This window comes from Lolium rigidum, chromosome 2 (genome assembly GCF_022539505.1).
Source record: "Lolium rigidum isolate FL_2022 chromosome 2, APGP_CSIRO_Lrig_0.1, whole genome shotgun sequence".
NCBI classification, from domain to species: Eukaryota; Viridiplantae; Streptophyta; class Magnoliopsida; order Poales; family Poaceae; genus Lolium; species Lolium rigidum.
The window spans coordinates 229538738-229547251 of NC_061509.1; positions in this window are offsets into that span (position 1 = coordinate 229538738).

Genomic DNA, 8514 nt, shown 5'->3' on the forward strand with positions numbered 1-8514 from the left:
GACGTCGTCGGCATGATCGCGACGAGGAGCGATATGAGCGCCACGCCCAGGAAAAGTCGAGAGACCAAGATGACGTGGATAGGTATTGGGACAGCCCCTTCTTTAGACACTGCTGGGATTCAGGAATGAGCCGATTGCCTACAATCGGCAACTGCCCAGAATGCAAACAAAAGAAGAAGGATGCAGCTAACGTGTCCGTGTTCAAACATCTAGGGCCTCTCCCGCCTCGGAACAAGCACGCTGAGTCCACTCAGGTGGAAGATCTCGAGGAACTAGAGGACGATGATGGAGAAGAAGACAGGTATCATCGGCCAAGGTGGTGCCCCGATGGGCTCGGCCGTTCCCGAAGCGAAGGGTTCAACGACTACGTGGGTTGGAGGAAGCCGAAAGGTTATACCTGCACACGTTGAGGAAGGCGCGGCCTGATCTGGCCGCTAAAATTCAGCGAACCCTGGACGAAGAAGGTCGGCCACAAAGGAAAGAGTGGCGCCCCAAGCAAAGGAAAGCCGATGATGAGACATCGGCTGGCACAAACATGGTGCTCTTCATTCCAACAGAGTTTGGTGCTCCAGGATTACATGAAGCACCCGATTTGGACGACTGCGAGCGCATCGACGTGACAAAGAACGGGGTTAGGCTGGTTTTATCCACCGGCCTGACCGTGTAACAAGAGCAACATCGATGAACAAACGTGGCGATGCCGATCCAGACGATCGGCCCCAAGGATTCATGAAGGAACATTGCGAAAAACCTTCATCAAGCAAGCAATGTGGAGGCCGATTCCAGCAATCGGCCAAAATTATCCTCACCATCCATTCTGCCTGGGTTCAACGCCAATCTAATGGGCAATGGGGTTGCGTCGGCCGATGAGCTAGAAGAAGTCCACACTGGTCCTAATCAAGCCGACGTCCGCATAGAGTGCCTTGGCTAATCACAGAGCCGATTTCAGCAGTTACAGCGGCAGAATCGGCTCGGGGGGGCACCTAATCAGATGAACATGTGCGATACATGTGCAGTGAAACATTGGGGGCCGATAGAAAAATCGGCCTGTAAAAAAAAATTCTCACGGTTTCTCGCAAATGTACAGCCGATGCACGGGCATCGACTTTAGAGCTGAGGGACAAAGCCGATGCATGGCCATCGACACTAGCACAAAAACACAAGGATCTCCAGCTCGGTGTGCGAGCATCTACAACATCGGCGTTCAGTGGAAGAAAGCTGATCACCTGGTGGCTGTTACCAGGTCACCTGATGGTCAAAGCCCTGTTGTTTAATCTGTGCATCCTCGCTGATATTCTCGCCTTGATTAAGGCTCGGGGGGCAACTAATTTGGTAGATGCTCTATTTTTGGGAGCCCTGTTTGCAGAAGAGAACTGCCGAAGCTATGGAGAGGAGCCGGAGAGGGAAGCCGTCGTCTTTTACAGGGTTTGGGCCGTCCTGTTTCTGCAAGAAAAGGAAGGAGACTGGATTCTCAAAATAGCCGATGGACAGTCATCGGCTATAGGATTGCGAAATATCATGATCAGGTATCAAGTCACAGTCTGAATTTGAGAAGTGCTTGACTGACGGTCTGGTCGATATATGAGTCCGGCTTCATGGGCGTCTAAGGAAAAAGAATCCGATACGTTGCTATCGGTCTTGATGTGGCAAGCGGAAGGATTGAAATTGGATTAATTGAAAGATAAATTGGAAGAACAATTCTCGTTAATTCAAAGGAGCGACTTTATAGGAAAGAGCCGATGGCTCTCAGAAGGGGGATCTGGTGCCTAGTGCACTGCTACTACTAGTCCTACTCTACTAGTTGTCGCTGTCCTCATCGTCGCCGTCGTCGATGCCGTCGGCGCTGCTCCCAGGAAGCTCCTCATCGCTGCTGCCCCAGCCCTCGGCTGGAGCTTCTTCTTCTTCCTCGTCATCATCATCATCCTCGCTGTCCGCCCAAGAGCGGAAGCGCTTTGTCGGCGGGTATCCGATGGAGAAGGAGGATTCATCCTTCTCCTCTTCCTCCTCGTCATCATCATCGCCTTCGCTGTCCGCCCAAGCACGGAATCGCTTGGCCGGCGGTTGCTTAGCGGGGGAGGAGGAATCATCCTCCTTCTTCTCCTCTTCGTCCTTTGCTTCTTCTTCTTCCTTCCCGTTGGAGGAGGTGGGTTTCACCCAGGGATGGAGGTCGTCTTCGCTCTCGCTTATCAACTCCCCTTCGATGAGGAACTTGAGGTCGTCTTCCCCATCGGTCAGAGGCAGGTCGCCATCGGACCCGACGAGTGCTTCGGGTGGATCGTCTGGCACATGGTCGAAGTTCCACTCCGGCTCGCTCGAGGAGAAAGACTGGAGGGAGAGGCCGGAGGAGACGGAGGAAGAGGAAGACATTGCTACAGGGAAAGAGGGTTTTTTTGGTGCCGATAGCTAGAGCAGAGGAAGGGGATGAAGAGGGCTAATCAATCGGCACGGTTAAATAAAGAGGAGCCTAGTAGAGATTTAATGGCATTGCAATTTATGAGGGGATGGAGCCGAAATTATCAATTCGTGCGGAGAAGCCAAGGAGGCGAGGCGAAATGATGGAAGATTCTACGGCAGTGCTGCTCTGCCACGACATGACCCGACGAAGGAAAAGCGTAATGATTTTGGAAATGTCATTTCCAAAACCAGGGGGGCATGTGTTATCACCAGAATTTGACCAGATCAGAGGTGGGCCGCGATTGAAGATGGACTTGAAGAATATACATGGAAGAAGTACATGAATCGGCCTTCTATACCAAGTTGGGCTAAATTGCCCGTGTATCTGTAACATAGTAGATCGCATCTTAGTTTAGAAGTTAGAGTTTTACCCGTGCACGGGTTGGTGCACGCCTGAATTAGAAAGTCCCTTGGACTATAAATATGTATCTAGGGTTTATGGAATAAACAACAACCAACGTTCAACACAAACCAATCTCGGCGCATCGCCAACTCCTTCGTCTCGAGGGTTTCTTCCGGTAAGCACCATGCTGCCTAGATCGCATCTTGCGATCTAGGCAGCACTAAGCTATTACGTTGTTCATGCGTTGCTCGTACTGAAGCCTTTTTGATGGCGAGCAACGTAGTTATCTTAGATGTGTTAGGGTTAGCATTTTTCTTCGTATCATATGCTGTCGTAGTGCAACCCTTATGCATCTAGCCGCCCTTACACCTGTCTTAGGTGTAGGGGCGGCACCCCGCTTGATCATTGTTTAGTAGATCCGATCCGTTACGGTTGCTCCTTATTCTTCAAGGGTTAGTTTAACATCCGCAATAGTTAGGCCTTACAAAGGGTTGGAGGATCCAGCGGCGTGTAGGGTGTAGTTTGCTGGCCCTAGACAGGATGTTCCGGGGATCAACCTCGTGTTGGTTTTTAGGCCCTGTCTAGGATCGGCTTACGATCACCGTACGCGAGCGCGAGGCCCAATCGTGAGTAGGATGATCCGATTATGCGGTGAAAACCCTAAATCGTCGTAGATCGCATTAGCTTTATCTTGATCAAGCGGGACCACCATATATTCGGACACCTTGTACGAATCATGGGTGGATCGGCTCCTCGAGCCGATTCACGAGATAACTCGAGAGCTGATCGAGGCTCGTATTTAATGTTTACGTGTATGCCATGCGGGAAACTAAGCGAGGCATCATCCAACACCTTCACGACCGGATATAGGTCGGGTGGCACGCCCTTGCGACAGCATCGGACGTGTGACCAGAAGGCTTTGCGGGCCGTCGCTCTGAGGGACTAGGGCCAGCCGCAGCCCTGAGTTGTTCCCGGCTCTACGGTGTTGCCAGTCGCTGCCCGCCGGTGGGTTTCTGACCGCAACAATATCTACCTACTGCATGGTATTTTCTGCCATTTCATGTAAATACTTCATGTGCTACCTTTAAATAATTCAAAATTTATTACTTCTTATTTGTGTCAATGTTTTATAGCTCATGAGGAAGTATGTGGTGTTTTATCTTTCAGTCTTGTTAGGCAGCCTCCACTAATGGACTAGTGGTTTCATCCACTTATCCCATAATTTTGCAATAAGAATTGGCAACGGGGTTCCCAGCCCCAATTAATAAACTTTCATTAATAATTCTCTTCACATGTTTTGCCCTGATTCATCAGTAAGCAACTTAATTTTCCAATAGACACTCCTCCATGGTATGAGATTGTTGGAAGGCACCCGAGGATTCGGTTAGCCATGGCTTGTGTAAGCAAAGGTTGGGGGAGTGTCATCCTTAAATAAACTAAAGTACATGTGTAAACAAAAGAGAAGAGGGATGATCTACCTTGCTGGTAGAGATAACGTCCTTCATGGGAGCCGCTCTTTGGAGGTCTGTTTGGAAAGGGGGTTAGAGTACCCGCTACCAGTCGTTGACAACAACAAACACCTCTCAAAACTTTACTTTTATTCTCTTTATATGATTTCAAAACTGAAAAAGCTCTAGCACATGATTTAATACCTGCTTCCCTCTGCGAAGAGCCTGTCTTTTACTTTATGTTGAGTCAGTAAACCTATTTCCCTCCATCTCAAGCAAGCATTTGAGTTGTTGTGATCAAACTATTATATTGTGATTTGCTTCATCATGTCTTTACTCTTCCTTGTTTAGTACAAGTTTTACCTGAATGAATATAGCTTTGAAAGCCATCAATGATTAATATGATTGAGTATGCAAGTTTACCATAAGCTTTTTAATATGAGAGCGCTGCTCAATAGATAAGTATAATTTGTTAAATGTTCTATGACCAAGAACAAAGTTTGCCATCACCAATTATGATTTCTTATGCACCTTTATTTGTGATTACCTTATACTTGTTTCAAGTTGAGTTATATGAGGAAGTTGTTTACTATAATATCCTGTGTGGATGAATATGATGCTTCTTGTCCGTATTTTATTTATCGACTCTTCACTCCATAAACATGTGGTCCTGTTTACGAGTTCGGTTTCGCTTGGGGACAAGCGAAGTCTAAGCTTGGGGGAGTTGATACGTCCAATTTGCATCACTATTTTATATCATAATTTGCTGTTATTCATTGATATATTTCATATTGGGACACAATACTTATGTTATTTCATCTATTTTGCATGTTTCATGATTATTTGGAGATCGAGCACCGGAGCCGGGATTCTACTTGGAAAAAGCACCGTCGGGATGCAATATTTCGGAAGATCAACCGTGGAAGGAAGTTTTACCAAAAATCCTATTTTTCCGGATGACGAAGGAAGCCGGAAGGGGGAGCCGGGTGGACCCAAGGTGGGCCCACACCATAGGGCGGCGCGGCCCATGGCACGGCCGCGCCACCATGTGGTGTGGGGCCCACACAGCCCCTTTCGCCTCCTTTTCTTCGCGAAACTCTTCGTCCCGAAAACCTAAGCCACAGAGGAATCCTCACGAAGGGTTACAGCCACCTCTGCGGGGCGGAGAACACCAGAGAGAAAAGAGCTCTCCGGCGGGCAGGAATCCGTCGGGGAAATTCCCTCCCGGAGGGGGAAATCGACGCCATCGTCACCGTCATCGAGCTGGACATCATCTCCATCACCATCACCATCATCATCATCTCCATCATCATCACCGCCATCACCACCGCTGGACATCGTCACCGCTGTAGCAATTTGGGTTTGATCTTGATTGTTTGATAGGGGAAACTCTCTCGGTATTGATTTCTACTTGTTATTGATGCTATTGAGTAAAACCATTGAACCAAGTTTTATGTTCAGATTGTTATTCATCATCATATCACCTCTGATCATGTTCCATATGATGTCTCGTGAGTAGTTCGTTTAGTTCTTGAGGACATGGGTGAAGTCTAAATGTTAGTAGTGAACTATGGTTGAGTAATATTCAATGTTATGATATTTAAGTTGTGGTGTTATTCTTCTAGTGGTGTCGTGTGAACGTCGACTACACGACACTTCACCTTTATGGGCCTAGGGGAATGCATCTTGTATTCGTTTGCCAATTGCGGGGTTGCCGGAGTGACGAAACCTAAGCCCCCGTTGGTATATCGATGCGGGGAGGGATCGCGAGGATCTCGAGTTTAAGGCTGTGGTTAGATTTATCTTAATTACTTTCTTGTAGTTGCGGATGCTTGCAAGGGGTATAATCACAAGTATGTATTAGTCCTAGGAAGGGCGGTACATTAGCATAGGTTCACCCACACAACACTTATCAAAACAATGAAGATTAATCAGTTGTATGTAGCGAAAGCACTAGACTAAAATCCCGTGTGTCCTCGAGAACGTTTGGTCATTATAAGTAAACAAACAGGCTTGTCCTTTGTGCTAAAAAGGATTGGGCCACTCGCTGCAATTATTTCTCTCGCACTTTACTTACTCGTACTTTATTCATCTGTTACATCAAAACCCCCTGAATACTTGTCTGTGAGCATTTACAGTGAATCCTTCATCAAAACTGCTTGTCAACACCTTCTGCTCCTCGTTGGGTTCGACACTCTTATTTATAGAAGATACTACGATACACCCCCTATACTTGTGGGTCATCATGGCGCGTAGGGTGTAGTTTGCTAGCCCTAGACAGGATGTTCCGGGGATCAACTTTATGTTGGTTTTTAGGCCTTGTCTAGGGTCGGTTTACGATCACCGTGCGTGGCCGCCAGGCTCAATCCCGAGTAGGATGTTCCGATTATGTGGTGAAAACCCTAAATCGTAGTAGGTCGTTTTAGCTTTATTTTGATCAAGCAGGACCACCATATATTCGTACGCCTCGTACGGATCATGGGTGGATCGGCTCCTTGAGCCGATTCACGGGATAACTCGAGAGCCGATCGAGGCTCGTATTTAATGTTTACGTGTATGCCATGCGAGGAAATTAAGCGAGGCACATCCATCACCTTCACGACCGGGTATAGGTCGGGTGGCACGCCCTTGCACCAGCATCGGACGTGCGGGCCGGGTCTTGGCGGGCCGTCGCTCGGAGGGACCAGGGCCGGCCGCGGTCCTGGGAGCCTCCCGGCTCTACTGTGTTGCCCGTGGCTGCTCGCCGGTGGGTTTCTGACCGCAACACATTCTGGCACGCCCGGTGGGACCGTCTTCGACATCAACCGCATCGCCATCTACATCTGAGATGGCGGAAGGCACTCCAGTCACATACGAGGATCTGACCGAGGAGCTCAAGAAGAAGTATGACGAGGTCAAAGCGATCCTCGAAGCCGACCTCATCGGATCTTTCCAGAGAACCCGCTCACACGGCATCAGGTGGAAGGGTTCTCACCTGAAGGCGCGCTCGATGGAGTGGACCTGTCCGCCCCGTCAGAAGAACGCACCAGGTCTCTACGTCAGGAGATTAACTTCATGGTAGCTCATTCGCTGCACCGCCATTACGAGAGCACTGGTGAACACTTTGGAGCGTGTCGCTCTTCGGGTGATCCAGGAAATCATGAGGCATCAATACTCTCCGACGGGACCAGCTCTAGGGACTCACCAAGGAGAGATGCCACTCCGAGTCCCGACCACCGCTGCCATTCGCGTTGGCGGCACCGAAGTGCCGAGTTCACCGGCATACGTCGTCTACAAGATCGGTGGTGACCCTAGTGATTACCGGTTCTTGCATGAGGCGCCTAAGGAGATCCCTCACGGATACACGTGCACATACGTGCCGGACTGCGATGACTCGGGCACTCACAAACCGGACCGCAACGGCGGGGACTTCTGGAACAGCAGGAGGAACTTCGGGAACAGATCTTGAGAAGCAGACGTGGCTAGCTAAGTACACCACCCCGATAAACCTCCAGAGCCCAACTCCTGCAGTGAGCTCAGAGCTTGAGAAGCAAGCATGGCTGGCTAAGTATGCCACTCCGGCAAATCTTCAGAGTTTGACTCCTACAGCCAGCACCGCGGATCAGATCAGTACAATCTTGAGAGACCAGTTCGGCATGGTGCCGAAAAGGAGGGCAATCGGCTATTCCAAGCCGTACCCCAACGAGTACGAGTTGATCCCACTACCACCCAAATATCGGCTCCCTGAATTCTCCAAATTTAGTGGATCGGATGGCTCCGGCTCAATCGAGCATGTGAGCCGATATTTGGCCCAGGCTGGGCACGATCTCAGCATCAGATGAGCTGCGTGTGAGGTTCTTCGCACAGTCCCTCACAGGATCGGCTTTCGGGTGGTACACATCGCTGCCACCAGACTCAATCCGGACTTGGAAGCAGTTGGAGGAACAGTTCCATATGCAGTATCACTCAGAGGCTTCCGAGACTGGCATTGCCGATCTAGCACAAGTACGATAGAAGCGCGGAGAAACAGTGTCAGAATACATCCAACGTTTCGGAACCGTTAGGAACCGATGCTATTCGGCTCGTGTGACTGAAAAAGAAGCAGTCGAGTTGGCGGTGGTGGGTCTCGCATCACCGATCAAGGATGTGGCCTCCCAAGCGAGACTACCCTTCACCGGCGCACATGGTGCGAAGGCTGTCATTATATGAACGGCGCCACCCGGATGTATACCGGGATAAATTCAAGCGTGCGGTGGTCCTGGTTGAGGCGGACGAAGATGAAGGCTCGCG